At 50.0% G+C, this 17,343-nt stretch overlaps 1 protein-coding gene across 3 annotated transcripts in view; it reads right to left on the minus strand.

Annotated features, from left to right (window-relative positions):
- Positions 1 to 17,343, minus strand: part of LAMB4 (laminin subunit beta 4) — a 933,969-nt gene that overhangs the window by 818,625 nt on the left and 98,001 nt on the right. The gene's annotated exons all lie outside the window — the stretch shown is intronic.

Raw genomic sequence — 17,343 nt, forward strand, 5'->3', positions numbered from 1 at the left:
ACCATTCCCCTCTCCAAACACCAAGCCAGAGGGTCATGATGGCGAGCCAGCCACCCTAAGACCACTCCTCCCCCAAACCCCACCACCGACCAACCAACGATAACCATGCCTGCTCCCCTCACTATCATAGCGGGGACATCCCGCCCTGCAAACATCCACCCTAAGACCACTCCTCCCCTGAACCCCGCCACCGACTGGCCAAGGATAACCATGCCCACTCCTCTCACTATCATACCAGGGACATCTCGCCCTGCAACCATCCACCCCCCGCCTTGCCCACAAACCCCTGCCACCTTCCACCACCGACCACACCCTTTTCCCTCCCTAAAAACTGCACGCCTGGCCCTAGCAAGAACCGAAGCCGAATCCCTCTCCCCCTCTGACCTCCCTACCCTCTCTCACACTCCAATCGTAAACAAAGGAACTAAAGAGGAAACGTACCTGGTCCCCCTCAATCTCTCAACACTCTTCACCTCCCCTGTCTCGACCCACCTCCTCTTTTCCCCAATCACCTACTTCCCCCCTGGCTTCACCCTTCCTGAAACCCCTCTCCCTCGACTTCTCATCAACTGCAACTGAAACTCCTAACCGCCCACAGCCCACCTTCAAATCCCCCGAGCCAAACCCGATCATCCTAACACATGCAATCACCCAATCCTGCCCGAAGTGCACCATTTTGTCAGCGCGCCCACTATTCCCAACGATCATCACCCACACTACCCCGTCCCCTTTCCAGCTTCCACTCTCTCTGCCAACATCCCCTTCCGCTCCAGCCCCGAGACCATCCTAGCCTGCCGATGTGAACTGCATCCTATTTAATGCCCGATCCGTAGCAAAAAACAGACACTGCATCTTTGACCTCCTCGCCTCTGACAAACCAGACCTGGTTTTCATCACCGAAACTTGGTTCTCGGACGACTTCGCCCCAATCACCAATGAAGCCTTCCTCCCTGACTACTCCCTCATCCCACTGAACCGTCCCTCTAGAGGAGGGGGAGTAGCATTCTTCTTCAAGTCTCTCTTCTGCGCCTCAATCATCGACAACCAACCTTCCATTCCTTCCTGCGAATCTCTCCTCGTTAAACTATCCCTCTCCCCGTCGCTCTCACATAGCTTCCTAATTATCTACAGACCCCCTGGCTACGATAGAAAATTTGCAAACAACCTCTGCGACTCTATTTCCACCCTTCAACTAAACCATCCCAATCTCACCCTTCTTGGAGACTTCAACATATGGCTCGACATCCCCACCAACCCTATGACACACTCTCTGGTTGACGGTTTAGACGCAATGAACCTCCAACCCCACATAAATGGCCCGACTCACTATAAAGGACACACTCTTGATGCCATCTCTAGCTCCAACATCCGGATTCATTTAAACCCATCCACCCCTATCATCTTGTCCGATCACTTCATTCTCTCTTTCACCATTCACTCACCTGACCCCCTTTGCGTGCTTGAATCCGAACCTCCGAATCTACGCAAATGCCGGAAAAAACTAATAATTGTGCCGGACCTAGCTGACGCACTCCTCCAGTCTCCACCATCTACCTGCCAACTCAATAAACAACTAACTCCTGACGCCTTTGACTCGTGGCTCAATGCATCTCTGATGCAGCTCACACCCTCTTGCAAACCATCAACACGCCTTGGCCTTTTCCCCAGATGGTTCACTCCGGAGTTGAAGACCCCTAAACAACTATATAAATACCTATAACGCAAATGGCAGTATAACAAAACCCAGGAGAGCAAGGCCACCTTGGCGAGACACCTCTATCAGTACAAGGCTGAAATCCGGAAAGCAAAAAAAAGCCCACTACAACTCCCGAATCCTAAACTGCAAAAATCCAAGCAAAGAACTCCACAAAATCATCCCCGAATTCACCAAACCCGCTTGCACCACCACCATCTCGACCCCCTCCCAATCACTGTGCGACTCACTCTCCCTCCACTTTTACACCACAGCTCTCGAAAGAACAAATACTCTAGCCACCAAGCTAGCTCTCTTACATCCACCAGACAATACTTCCCCCATACCGCCCAGTCCATCGGCTGCGACCACTACCCGACCAACGTTCGAATCCTTTAGTCCAATATCTCCAGAGCAATTTCTCAAACTTCTATCTGTCCGCAAACCATCTAGCTCTCCGCTGGATCCTTGCCAAGCCTACTCACAACTAAATGCCTTTGTCGAAGCCAACAACCTCCTTGATCCCGCACAATCAGGTTTCAGAGCCCGTCACGGAACTGAAACCACCCTAACATCAATCTGGGATGACCTTAAAATGACAGCAGACTCCGCGGGATGCGCCGCACTAATCCTTCTTGACCTACCCGCCACCTTTGACACAATCAATCACTCAATCCTCCTAGACCGCCTCCACTCCCTAGGAATCTGTGGAACCGCTCTTAAATGGATAGCTTAATTTCTCAAAGATAGCTACCAAATAACGATACTCTCCACCCATACCTCTCAAGCCAGACCAGTCGACACAGGAGTCCCACAAGGAGCATGTCTATCCGCCCTCCTATTCAATCTCTACTTGATCACCCTCCCACCGATAATTCGTTCACACCACATCCTGTGCTACAACTACGCCGACGAAACTCAACTAATTCTAAAACTCCTGAACTCAAAACCCAACTCCTGACCTGACCTGGCCTCCTGCCTCCTTGACATAGAACTCTGGATGTCCCAAAGCCACCTCTTGTTAAAGCCCTCCAAAACGGAAATCATGGTATGTGGCAACTCAGAACTTCTTCCGCACTTGCTACCCTGGCCATCCGCCATGGGCAACTCACCGACCCCCTCCAACTCAGTGAAAAATCTTGGATGCACCCTTGACTCTGATCTAACACTCTCGCGCCAAGTCAACAACGTCTCAAAGTCCTGCCACTACCACCTTAAAACCCTTAGGTGCATCTTTCCATATCTCTCCTTTCCCAACAGACTCTCTGCAGTCCAATCAATCGTTATATCAAGACTGGACTACGCAAACCCCCTATACCTTGGACTCCACACGTACCAACTGAATAAACTCCAAAGGGCACAAAATACAGCTGCCAAATTGCTACTTGCACTCGGCCCAAGAGACCACATCTCCCCAGCCCTTAAGATGCTGCACTGGCTCCCAGTAGCCTGAAGGGTGACCTTCAAAACCTTATGCATCTCCCATCGAGCACTGCATAAAACTGGACTTCAATATCTTCAAGACAATCTAAAACCCTATCAACCCCCTCGCACCCTAAGATCAAGCTCAGCCGGCCTCCTAATCATACCAAAGACAAACTCAGTCAGGTTAGGCAGATCATCATTCTCAGCCTTGGCCCCCACGCTATGGAACTCACTGCCACCCCACATCCGCCTAACCAAGGATTTAACATCTTTCCGCAAACTGCTGAAAACCTGGCTCTTCCCCTAAAAACCAACCTGTACCAAATAACCCAAACAGACTAACAGCAACTCAATGACACCAATCCAACAAATTACCTGATGCAAGAAATTGACAGCTAATAATCCACAATATAAACTAGAAGGACAAACAAAATTAAACGAATAAAGTAGATCAAAGTAGTGAATTGGTTAATAAGAGTAAATCTTACGGAATCAGTAACGAGATTTAAACTCCTGAAATGGACAGAATGCATGACGAGTGAACAAAGTGAATGGCGTGGATGAAATAGTTAGAATAGATGAAGCAGGTGGAGCAGATGAACGCGCTGAGAGGAAGAATGCATGAATGGAAGAACAGATCACTATATAGTTCGAATGAATGTGGAAATCGAATGAATATGTAGATCGGATGAGTGTATAGAATGGATAAACATATTTAACGGATGAGTGTGTAGAGCGGACGAGCGGATGAGCGCGTAAACACAGAGAAGCGAGTAGAATGCAGGAATGCGTAAGCCTGATGAATGTGCAGAATGGATGAGCGTAAACCGGATGAGTGTGTAGAACAAATGAGTATGTGGAGCGGATGAGTATGTAGAGCGCACGAGTGTGGATAGTGGATGAATACGGAAGTGCGGAAGTGTGTGTAGATAGCCGGAGCAGATGAATGTATAGAACAGTTGGGTCTATAGAGCACATGAGTGTATAGAGCAGAAGAGTGTATAGGGCGGAAGAGTATATAGGGCGGAAGAGGGTATTTGACGGATGTGTGTATAGGACAGATGAGTGTATGGGGCGGATGTGTGTATGGAGAGGATGAATGTATGGAGCGGATGGGTGTATGGAGCGGATGGGTGTTGGAGCGGATGGGTGTATGGAGCGGATGGGTGTATGGAGCGGATGGGTGTATGGACCAGATGAGTATATGGAGAAGATGAGTGTGCAGAGCAGATGAAGTTATAGAACAGATGAGTGTATGAGATGAATATATAGAACAGGATATTGCTGTTGGATGCGGGAAAAGCATGAGTACTTAAAGCGGATGAGTGCGCAGAAGGGATGAGTGCATAGAAGGGGTGAATGCGTAGAGGGGGTGAGTGCTTAGAGGGGGTGAGTGCATAGAGGGGGTGAGTGCGTAGAAGGGGTGAGTGCATAGAGAGGGGGTGAGTGCGTAGAGAGGGGGTACAGAGGGGGAGTGCGTAGCACGGATGAGTGCGCAAATCTCAGCGAAGCGAGTAGAATGCAGGAATGCGCAAACCAGACGAATATGCAGAACGGATGAGCGTAAACCGGATGAGTGTGGAGAACAGATGAATATGTGGAGCGGACGAGTATGTAGAGCCCACGAGTGTGGATAGTGGATGAATGCGGAAGTGCGGAGATTGTGTAGATCGCCGGAGCAGATGCATGAACAGACCTGGCGAATGTATATAGCACATGAGTGTATAGAGCACGAGTGTATAGAGCACATGAGTGTATGGAGCGGATGAGTGTAGGGAGCGGATGAATGTAGGGAGCGAATGAGTGTAGGGAGCGGATGAGTGGATGGAGCGGATGAGTGTATGGAGAGGATGAGTGTATGGAGCGGATGGGTGTGCACAAGAGGGCATGCGTGGGGCAGACAAGAGGGCATGCGTGGGGCAGACAAGAGGGCATGCGTGGGGCGGACAAGAGGACATGCGTGGGGCGGACAAGAGGGCATGTGTGGGGCAGAGAAGAGGGCATGTGTGGGGCAGACAAGAGTGCATGTGCGGGGCAGAGTAGAGCACGCGGGGCAGACCGGAGTATTGGACGGACTGGAGCGTATAGAATTGAGTTACGTATATAGTATGGCTTGGAATGCAGAGAGCGTTTGAAAGAGCATATAACCATTCATATCACACCACCACGCTTACTCTCTCCTTTACATCACCACTCAACTAGAACACAGAGATACTATGACACCATTCGGTATAACTGTTCTCATACCAACATCTGCCGCTCACTGCACATCATTCTAAGTAAACACTGCTGGTTTCACACACCCCAGCCAGGCGTTCTCCTCAGGTCTAACGCAGCCACAGCCGTTCTGCATAAAACCTGCAAGAACTAACACATTCTCCTGATCTCTCAACCACCACACCTACCACTAAGAAGCAGCTATTACTCGAATACCGCACGAGCACCTTTGAATCTCTCTACTTTCTCTACTGATCTGAACTTCGGTTCCCAAGGGCGTTCAACCTACCAGCGCCTTCAGACCATACCCATGGTATATAAGGCGCTATATAAGTGCAAAATAACATAACATAACATAACATAACATAACATGATATTAATGAGATCTACATGTTCAGGGTTCATACATCTCTAGTGAAATGTATCCTGCTTTAACAGATCTCAAATGAAAACATTCTCTGTTCACTGATTGATTATCTATTGTATTGCCTACTAACCACATATCTTTTTCGGTAGTCTCAAACAAGATTGCAACTACCATGGCCTGTTGCTTCTCACAGAGCATTTTACATTTCTCATTTCTCTGCAGGCTACTTTTTATAGAAATACCCCCAGAACACTGAAGAAGAAGACACCATAGGGTTGAGGGGGGAAAGAAGCAAAAATGTCACATTGGACGGGTTGATGGCAGCCATTCAGGAGTCCTGCACATCACTGGAGAGGAAGATACAGCAAGTCGGGACCGATGTGTCCCTACTGAGGGCCGACCTGCGCAAAACCAGTGAAAAGGTGACAGAGGTGGAACAACGTGTAAGCGCAGTGGAGGACGACCTGACCATGCTAAAGAACCAGATGCGTGGGCTCGTCGGAGCGACACAGAGGCTTGAAATGAGAGTGGAGGATGCCGAAGGCTGCTCCCGGCATACCATACACCTAGTGGGGGTCCCAGAAGGTCATGAGGGGCCTAGCACAGAACTGTATGTGGAAAAATTGATAATGGAGACCCTACACCCAAAATGCCTATCAAAACCTTTCACAGTTGAGAGAGCACATGGCGTACCAGGCAAACCATATCTGCCAGGGGGACAGCCCAGAGCAATAATTGGCAAAATCCTGAACTTTAGAGACATAGACACAGTGCTGCAGGAAACACTTAAAGCCAGATACATCAAGGCAGACAAGGCTAGAATTCTGATCTTCCCGGACTTTACACAGGAAGTGCAGAAACAAAGAAGGTCCTTTGATTCAGTCCGCCGCATACTGCGGGAACTAAATCTCTGCTACATGACAATCTTCCCGGCAAAACTGAAAGTGGTGGACAGAGGGCGATCCCATATATTCATCTCTCCGAAAGATGCCTGGGACTGTTTGACGAGGAGAGACCCAGAACAAGCGACGAAAGACCCGGATGATTGGCAGCAGAGGGAATGAGGTGACCCCCCAATGGCAGAGTCTGAGAAATTATAGCACTGTGGCCCAGAGAGAGGACAAGAAAGGAAGTGACGCCCATAGAAGGGAGAACAATGACTGAACGTTGCCAGGATGGCCGGAGCAGGGCAACCTGTTATCCATCTCGAACCGGGACCCATCCAATGCGCCACGTCAGAGGTGCGAGTTGGAGGCTATTCCCGGTTGAGACAAGTTGAAGGGCATAGAGGGGGCTGGAGGGAGGGTGGGGGAAGAGTTGAGGGGGGGCACAGAAGGGGGAGGGGAGGTGCGGTTTGAGAAGAGGGAGTTGGGGTTAATTACTTGCTAGGGGCTGAAGATAACATGGGCTTTAGTGCTGCTCAGCCCCGAGATAATGGCCATAAGAAGGAATGGCTACATACCTGCGACATGTCCAAATGGACGCAATACCAAAACTGGCATAGGTGGGACCCACCTTAAAATAGGTACATAGGATGTGCGGGGGCTGGGAAGCAACGAGAAGAGAGTTTGGGTGGGTCATTATTTGAAAAGGCAGGGGGTACAACTAGCATTATTGCAAGAGACACACCTACAGGGGAAGGAGCTGAAGGAACTGGAAACGAAATGGGGGGGCAGGGTGTTTGGCTCCTCATACTCCACCTATTCAAGAGGCTTATTGATCTGGTTCGCCCCAGGGATTCCCATACAGGTTATGTGCACAACAGGAGACACGGAAGGCAGAACAATATCCTTGGTGGGTCAATGGGAGGGTCACGAGATCTATGTGGTGAACTCATACGGTCCAACTGCGGACGACAGGTCCTATTTCCCCTGAGTGTTGGAGCTCACGAGTGGCCATCGGACAGGGCTGTATGTTTGGGGGGGATTATAACTGTGAAATTGACCCGGAACTAGATCGCACTGGGAAAGGGGGCATCACGAAACCACAAACAAGGGAAACACTGAAACAGGTGATAGAGATGATGGATTGGGTGGACCTCTGGAGGGAAACTCATGGAACGGAGAGAGGGTACTGTTTTCACTCAGGAGTACATGGGTAATTTTCCAGACTCGAGTATTTGTTCGTAGGGAAGGAAAGGTTTCATAGCTTTCACGATCCAAGGTATCTAAACAGAACTCTGTCAGACCACTTGCCGCTAATCGCCAGGATGAAGGGCATGTACACCTGGCCAGATACGAGGTTGTGGCGCATGAGGCATGGGCTACTAGGAGACACAGCCAATGTTCAGACCCTGCGGGAAGCAATCACATCCTTTTTTTAGATCAATGAGGGGTCAGTGAAGGACGTGGGAATACAGTGGGAGGCATTTAAGGTGACACTAAGAGGGGTTTGCATCTCCCAAGCAGTGGGTGTCAGGAGAACCCTAGATAATACCATAAGGTGCTTGGAGGGCGAGTTAAGGCAACTGGAGGTGGAGCCAGAGGGGGGCGTCCAGGTGGGGGATGCACTAGAAGGAAAACTCAGCCTACACAAGGGTTCTCTGAATTCATTGGAGCAGTTTGACAAGGGGGCACAAACAGCCAAGATCCACTGGGAAGGTGACAAGGCGGGCGGCTGTTAGCTTGGCTAACAAAACAGGAAACACCAGGGGGGGAAATCACACAAATACGGGACCTGGAAGGGGACCTGGTGTGATCACAGCAGGGAATAAATGGGGTTCTTCCAGAGGTACTAGCAACAACTGTATTTGTCTTAAAAGACATACTCAGAACTAGTAGCTTCAGACCTACTAGAACTAGTAGACATGCCCAGGGTAAACGAGGAGGACAGGGAAAGCCTAGATATGCCCATAGAGGAGGGGGAGATCTGGGAGGCAATTAAATCAATGCAAGCCAACAAAGCACCAGGCAGTGACGGGTTCCCGGTGGAGTTTTACAGAACGTTTGCAGACACTTTGGTCCACCAATTGAAGCAAGTCTATGACCACGCACCCAGGAAGGGAATTCTCCCATATTCAATGAGGGAAGCGATAATTACGGTGCTGTTTAAAAAAGGGGGGATCCACAACATTGCGCCTCATACAGACCCATCTCCCTATTAAATATAGACACAAAAATCCTGGGGAAAGTAATCGCAAACATACTGGCAAAAGTGACACTGGGGTTAATACACCCAGACCAGTGTGGATTTGTAGGGGGATGGGACACCGGGATGAACCTACGTAGGGTACACCATCTAATAACCTGGTCAAACACTAGCGAAGATAATTGGCTCTGGTGGCGATTGGTGTGGTCAAGGCCTTTGATTCTCTGGAGCGGCTATGGCTATTTAAGGTGCCGGAAGCATGCAGCCTGGGCCAAAGGATGCTAAACTGGCTACGACTGCTATATAACACCCCACAGCCAGGGTTAAGACAGGAGGATGGGTATCGGGAAGATGGCATTTATCGAGAGGAACATGTCAGGGATGCCCAGTCTCCCCCATCATATGTGCCTTGGCCCTGGAACCACTGGCGAGATACTTTCGGTCCTACAAGGCAGATATGAGCATACGGGCAGGCGGAGTGCTGCACAACATCTTGAGAAGTGGGAAAGAGATGTGGGGGCTTCCATCACGGAAGAGAAATGGGCTCGGATGTGGGAACAGGTTAAAAAGGTATCCAGGGATGCGAGATTCCAGCTCACGCAAATCTATTACTTACACAGGGTATACTTAACAACGGAAAGGATCCACATGATCAACAGCACGGCACCACACACCTGTGCACGATGCAATGGGGATCATGCCTACTTCTGGCATATGGTTTGGAGTTGCCCAGTGGTGGGGAAATACTGGAAGGGGGTGGTACACAGAATAAATAACCTGCTGAGAGGAAACTATGAATGCTCTTATGAGGTATGTTTGTGGGGACTCCTGCAGGGAGCAAAAAGGTATAAAAGTCATAATAAAATTGCCAGATTTCTCCTCATACTAGCCAAAAGAAGGATAGCGATGGAATGGAAAAAGGGAACTGGCCCGTCAATACAGCTGTGGGTACGTGAGATACATAGATGGGGGCTGGCAGAGGTGGAATGTGTACTCCAGCTAAGAGAGCCAAATGGGACAAATGTACTGGAGATAAACTGGGGTCAACTACTGAATGAACTAGCATCCATGCAAGACCTGAAGCCACCCTAGGGCGCGCAGAGTAGCGAACACAGGAAACGTAGGAGGGAGATAATGGAATCACTAATAGAAGGGGCACCCCACCCATGGCAAGGCAGGGCAGCGGGCGGATGTCACGGGGTACAGCGGGAGGGAGCAGCACTTTGGTCTGAGGGGAAGGAGTAGAGGGAGGGGGATAGGACGTTCGCAATGGGAGTTATGGAGGGAGGGGGGTAACAGGGATAGGGATTTGTTTATGTTGAGGGACATAGAACTATGGAAACACATCCAGGACTATGGTCAAACGCAATGATAGAAGGAACCAGACCGGGACAAAAGAAGTCACTTCCTGACAGTGGAGAAACTCAGATATGTCACGCTTTAGGCTACAACAATAAAGACTATACCCCAGATGAAAACAATACACCCTTATACCGACAGAGCCATGGATATCGGACTGATGTTCAGCAAAAGGTGAGAAACCAAGACAACTTAATGACAGAGTTAAGGAGTTGAACATTGCCATAAAATCTATTGAACCCTTTTGTTTGAATGTTTGCTGATTAAACATAATGTACATCAGTTAAAAATAATAAAAACATATTTTTCTTAAAAAGGTGCATGTGTCCCTTAAGTATGATGGCACTTTCACAACCTCACTTCTCAGAATTGCAGCTATATATTTAAATTGCATGCCTGGTGCACTTTTGACAGGAAATAAATTGTTGGTAACCTTGGATGATTGATCGCACTTTAAGATACAGCATGTTTATATATCGCAATAATAAAAAATGGCCACTGTTACAAACCACGCGGAATGCCATGGACAAGAACTGAAAGGAAATGAGAACTTTTTGACTTAATCCTTGTACTTATTGAGCACAATTGGGTTTTAAGTGAACAAGGAAATGAGTTGGGACAAAGATGAAATGAAAAGATGCCATACCTTATTACCAGTTTTTTACCTGATTTTAGGGTTGCATAGCTGTATTTGAAGGGCCTTTGTAAGAAACCTGAAGGTCCTCTCACTTCCACTTCCCCAGTACCTCTGGTCAGGTGGCAAGAATAGGGCCATAGCCTTTGGATCCTTTCCCTGGGGGTGGACAAGCGAGGGAGGATCATCTCAGTGAAGCATCCTTGAGGATTGGGGAGAGGGTGTCAGATGGTGAGACATGGTATCCCCCATTTGCTAACAGTGATTCATTTTACCCTCGCTCAGCCTTTGTAAGATATTGTTGCACATATACTACTTCTCCCCCTGAAGTCAGACTAAGTACTGAGAAGAAGAAACTAACCCCAAGAGTAATGAAGATTACCTATGGGAAACACCACTGTAGTACTGAGACGAAGAAGAAGAGGGAGGCTGAAGGCTATAGAGCTGAAGGTCAGGCTTGTCCAGTTAAGTTGACTAATTGTGGTTAAGTAATTGAGGCTGAGACTTTACACCTGCAGCCTGTTATAGACTCACGGGTCTATAGAAGCCAGAGAAGCCCAGGAAGTCCAGGACACCGGGGAAGCCTGGAAAGAGTGAGAGGCATGTGGGCAGGAGGAGCAGAAAGGCCAGTACAGCCCACGAGAAGCCAAGAGAGGACTGGAGTGCCGAGATGCTGGAGAAGGACAAAGTGTGGTAGACTGTCATTGCGTGGAGAGGGAGCCGTGTCTCCAAGGAGCGGGGGAGAGCAGGGAGCCATGGAAGTATGCGGTTCCTGTGCTGTAGCCGAGAGGTGCTTGTTCCCCGAATGGGAGCCACAGTCTAGAGATGTCTGCGGGAAGCAGTGAGATCCTGACTGTGCGAACTGAAAGAGGGAGAAAGAACAGTTACGTGACCAGTTCCAATGAATGAGAGGAACCCGGTGCGCGTTTGAAAGTTGGTGAAGCAACATTGTATCAGAGGGGTCGCGTTCAGGCAGCACGCACTCGAAAGCATCCGATGAAACCAAAATGGTGAGATAAGAGTTTCTGCAAATGAGCAGCCGATGGGAGCAACGAAATGTGAGCAAAATATCGAATTGAAAGTAAAAGGGCTATATTTGAATCATCCAAGTGTGGATAACCCAGCAACCCTAAATTATGGGGATAGCGTGCGTAAGAACTGAACATTGGTTTTGAAGCAGTACACCCAGCTTGGGAAAAGATGAATTTAAGCTCTTATTGAACATTCTGAGATTGTTGGTGAAAAATGACACTCACCTTAGGGAAGGGAATCCTGAGCTGCTTGGATATATTATCTTGGGAACTGTTGCAGGGTGAAAGTGAGTGTGCCACCTTAAGTGAGGGGCCACCTTAAGGCAAGGAGGAAGGACTTGACACCAGGGACAGGGGAGGAAGAGGAGGGGCTACTAGAGCCCGGGAGAGATGCATGTAGAGGGCAACAAAGGAGGTTGTTCCCTGAGCTTTCTCCCACGTGTCTTTGTATGATATGGCCCCCTTGGGGCTCGCAAGCGCAGAGGTGCATGCTAACACCATAGTGTGGTCCAAGGGAGGACTACAACAACTGGCGACGAGGGGAAAACGAGCGCCCACGTTGTGCAGCAGAGCAAAGGACTCGGTGCACCCAGCGACAAGAAGGCCCAGCCCACGTTGCGCAATACATTGGACAGGAGGAGTGGCGATGTGCCCAACATTGTGACGGGGGCGAATCAACGCCCTGCAGTAAGGAGCCGAACGGATGGGCTGCGCCCCGCTGCACAGCCCACAGAGGAGGAGTGGCACACGAGGACCCCCACGACATCAAGATGGTGCCCAGCAGGTAGAGGCGTGCACAGCGCCTACCACGGCAGAGGAGACCTGACCTGAACAGGCCGCACGGTGGAAGAAAGGTGCCCAGAAGCCCGCACCATGGAGGGAGGGAGACAGAGCAGCCGGCAAGCAGAGATCGCAGAAAGCCCAGTGCAGCGGAAAGAATGGGAGCAATAAGATCAGCAGAAGAGGACCTCCACGGCCTGCGAAGCAGAGAGGGGATGGTGCGCACCAGCACCCGGAAGGTGACAGCAAGCCTTGCAGCGTGCAGCAGCTTCAGATACAACCTGCGCACCCGCTACCGGAGAGGAGGTCATCACGGTCCAGTCCGCGCGCATGACACGTGTGCTCCAGCAGGAGAATCCGGCAACTGGAAGCTGACGGTAAGGAGGTTTGGGACAACCACCACGTATGGCAGCTGAGTGCACAAGCACTGTAGAGACTGCAACGGACATCCCTGTGTCCAGACAACTGTTAGAATTCGGCGGGAGTTCACCATACTCTGCCCATGCCCAGGGACCATACCCTAAGCCAACCACGACCGTGCATGTGGCAGCGCAGATCAGAACATTAACATATACCACAATGTGCTGGAAAAAGTGAAAAGAAGGGAAAGTGGGAGCTAAACATACCACACCCAAGCCCACGCATCATACGCCACAGCTGCCACCAACACTCACGAGGCTGTGGGAAATATGATGTCAACCTGCCAATGTATCTGGGCAAGAACAACGATTTCCTGCTAACCTGCAAGAATGAGCAAAAGCAAGCTCCTGCAACCAGCGAAACACGCGGAGCACCACAAACACATAGGTTAAAGGCCCAGAGACATACGCACAACATCTCCACCTATGTCCAGGCAGAAGTAACGCCACAAACAAAGCCCACGACTTGCCACACTCAATGACTGAAACATCAGAGGTAGCACCCGCAAACGCTGCCAACAGCACTGAACCCCAGTGCACAACCCAGGGAGAGGACCTCAGTGCCCAGCAGAGCTAAGGTGACTCCAGCCAGGCCCACCGTGTGGCAGGGAAGGCCAGCACAGCAGTACGTACTGCAGAAGAGGGGCCGAGCATGACCAGCCCAGCAGCAGCGCTATGGTGCCAGGGAGGGAATAGACTACTAGAGATTGATCATCTGCGTGCCACCAATAACGCGGGAACGACTTGAGAGCTGGCAATGGGAAAAGGAGGTCTGGCAACGCCACACATCACCCACTGAGGACCCAAGGAGCATCAAGAGATCTTATGCAGAACTAAGAACCCCTTGGATGGATACTGCGTAGGACCTGATCCCCTCAGCTGGTCAGCAGCTACCCCAGTGAAACACACAATAGTGGGTCAAGCACGAACAGTCTAGCACAGTGGTGCTGCAGAGGAGCTAACACAGGGACGACACAAGGACGATTGCCACGTGAGATTCATGGTGCACACAGCATGTAACAGATCACTGACGGCATAAGGACCAGGACATAAAATGGCCTGCTACGAATCAGGCGCATGGCGCCGGAGGGCCACTAAGGAAGAGAAGAAGCAAGGAGGTGACCGGATTGACAGCAGGACCGGAAAACGACAGGATAGCAGTACCGCAAAGAGCAGGTGATGGGGGAAGATCTTAATGACCGCGGGGCAACGGCAAATGAGACAGCCCCAAGAGAAGATTTTCCAAGAACGGAGGGGGTCAAGGAAAGGTGGTAGGAAGAGGGGGAAGTCCACCCGCAGCAAAAAGGGGGCACTCTGCCCAACAGCAAGAAATGAGAGGAAGGCAATCCGCTCACATAGACGGCAGCCCGCTGCACAAGTAGCAGGGAGGCTTAAGAGACCCACAGCAGAAAAGGAGCCCAGAAAGGAGGGCAGCAGAAAATGTAGCCTAGAATAGGAGGGCAGCAGAAAAAGAAGCCCAGAAAGGAGGGCAGCAGAAAATGAAGCCCAGAAAGGAAGGCAGCAGAATAAGGAGCCCAAAAAGGAGGGCAGCAGAAAAAGGTGCCCAGAAAAGAGGGCAGCAGAAAAGGGAGCCCAGAAAGGAGTGCAGCAGAAAATGGAGCCCAGAAAGGAGGGCAGCAGAAAAAGGAGCCCAGAGAGGAGGGCAGCAGGAAAAGGAGCGCAGAAAGGACAGCAGCAGCAAAAGGAGCCCAGAAAGTGGGGCAGCAAGAAAAGGAGGGCCACAGGAAAGGAAGTCCAGGTGGAAGGGCCTGAGGACAGAACAGGAAGGAGATGGACACCCACGACAAAGGGAGCCCAGAATGGAGAGCCACCGAAAAGAACAAGACTGCATGCTGAATGTCACAAAAGGGTCGCTCGAGCACGTGACTGTTAATCACGTGTTACCCCGCATGACACTTGGGAGATCAGATGGAGTTCTCGCATGAGGGATACTCGGTGCCAATAAAACTAACCGCATGTGGCGCAGCACGCTCGGCCTGCATTTATGTTAATGTGACAGTCGTGTGCTTAAGAAGGTGCACGGTAGAAAGGCCATACTAACTGTTTCCTCCTTGGCAGGCATTAACGCCGCTTCTGGCACCCCGAGGCTGCAAGGCCCCGACCTCTGAACATTGCCACTAACCATATGGACACGAACATCCAGAGCTAAGTGTTACCTTTTGTTTATGTGTTATATATTTGGTAAAGCTCTGTGCGCAATGCTATTTTACAGTTATATTAATGCTATGGTGTAGTAGATGTGAATACTGTGTTACGCTTGTAGGTGCAATCTGTGAAGGGGCAACTCAGGGCATTCTAGACATTACAGGTGTGAACATTGCATAGTATAAAGTAACAGGCAAGGGGCAAACTCTGTGCTGATGCCCAACTGAGTGCTGAACCTCAACCAATGTAAGAATGGTATGTAACTGTAAGAGTTTGTAGAAAGGCTCTCAGGACAAGAGCCCTGGAGCATGTTTCCCTAAAAATCCCCCTACCAGTCCCTAATGAATCTCCTAACCCTCCACCCGGTGATCCTCTCTTCCCGAAACCTATCCAAACCAAGGACCCTAACCCTCTTTCCCCCGGGGGGTCACGGTGGCCTGTGCTTTGTACAAACCAGGTGCCAAGACTGCCTAGGGGAGGTAGGTGTTCGTGCTGCTTCTGCGCTGAGGACCAACAACAGAACCTAACAGTAGCTCGAGCTGTGTATTGTACAGCTCCTAAGCAGCACGAATACGCCGCAATGGAGGAAATTGCCCAAGCCCTGCATGAACTGAAGGCCAAGTTGGCCGCTACTAGCCAGGATTGTGCCACATTGGCTACCCGGGTCCAAGTTCTTACAGCCCAGGGGAGCCCACTGCCTTCCAGAAGTCCCACTCCGGTTCAGGTACAGGTAACCACTGAACCCCCAATACCTCTAGCTAATTCAGAAAGGTACAGCAGCGACCCACAGAAATACTCAGTTTTCCTTACATAGTGTCAATTGCATTTCCTCACAAAGCCCACGATATTCCGCTCTGACCAATCACGCATAGCCTTTGTTATTTCTTACCTTACGGGGGATGCTGCAGCTTGGGCTACCCCCCTAGTGCAGAAAGATGACGTGGTTCTATACGATTGGAGAGGTTTCCAAGAGGAGTTTGGAAAGATATTCAATCGGAGGGCAGCTTCACTAATCAGGGACCGTGAATTGCTCACCCTTCGGCAAGGTAATAAGGATTTAATCACTTATGTTACAGCCTTTAACCGTCTAGTGGTAAGGCTGATTGGCCGCATGAAAAGAGGTTGGCACTCTTTTACCAGGGGCTCTGAGAAGAGTTAAAGGACCTCATAGCTAGGTTGATCCACAACCGGACACCTGTACTCAATGATCGATCTAGCCTTACGTTTGGATCACCGTCAGGCTGAAAGAAGGCAAGACAAAAAGAAATGGGAAAACAAGCCAGGTCCACTAAGATTCGACTATCATAAACCCACTATGACCACGGGAAAAGGCGATAAGGTTCCGGACTCTGAGCCCATGCAGATAGGGATGGTTCGAGGACCTATTACCAAGGAAGAGAGAGAAAAACGTTGACGGGAAAAATTATGCATGTACTGTGGTAAGTCAGGGCACTTTGTGAAAGAGTGCAAGGCCAAGACAAAAGGGACTCAGCCACAGGGAAACACTGGTGCTCCCCAGTGAGAGGGACGGATCTGTCGAGCCAAAACACCCGTAACGCCCCTAGACATATGCTAGCTAACATCGCACACATACAGGAAACTCACATCACTGTGACTGGAATCTTATCTATGCCTCGAAAGGATCATCCATTAACCCTGATGGTGGACTACAGAGCTACGGGGAATTTTGTGGATAAAGTATACGCACAGAAGTTAGGATTACCCGTGAGCACTAAAAAGAACCATGAAGCGGTATGTTCAGTAGATGGATCACCGTTGAAATCCGGACCTGTGACGCAGCATACTGGGGAGATGGTGTTGGACATTCAACGACACTCGGAATGTATATGGTTCGATGTCATAGCCGCCCCTCAGTTTGGGCTGATACTAGGTCTTCCATGGCTCGCTCTCCATAACCCAGCTATCAACTGGACCTGTGGTACGGTACAATTTTCTTCCAGCTTCTGTAACAGCCATTGTATCAAAAAAATGGATGCATGATCAGGGTCCTAGGGGCCACAAAAACAGGAAGCTTGGAAGGGTTGCCTACTGAATGTCAGGAATACCAAGACGTCTTTAGCAAATCTGCGGCAGAGACCTTACCCCCTCATCGTTCCTTCAATTGCAGGATTGATATAGAGCCTGGGGCTACGCTGCCGTGCAGC

This window comes from Ambystoma mexicanum, chromosome 12 (genome assembly GCF_040938575.1).
Source record: "Ambystoma mexicanum isolate Mex_15411 chromosome 12, UKY_AmexF1_1, whole genome shotgun sequence".
Classification (NCBI taxonomy): Eukaryota; Metazoa; Chordata; class Amphibia; order Caudata; family Ambystomatidae; genus Ambystoma; species Ambystoma mexicanum.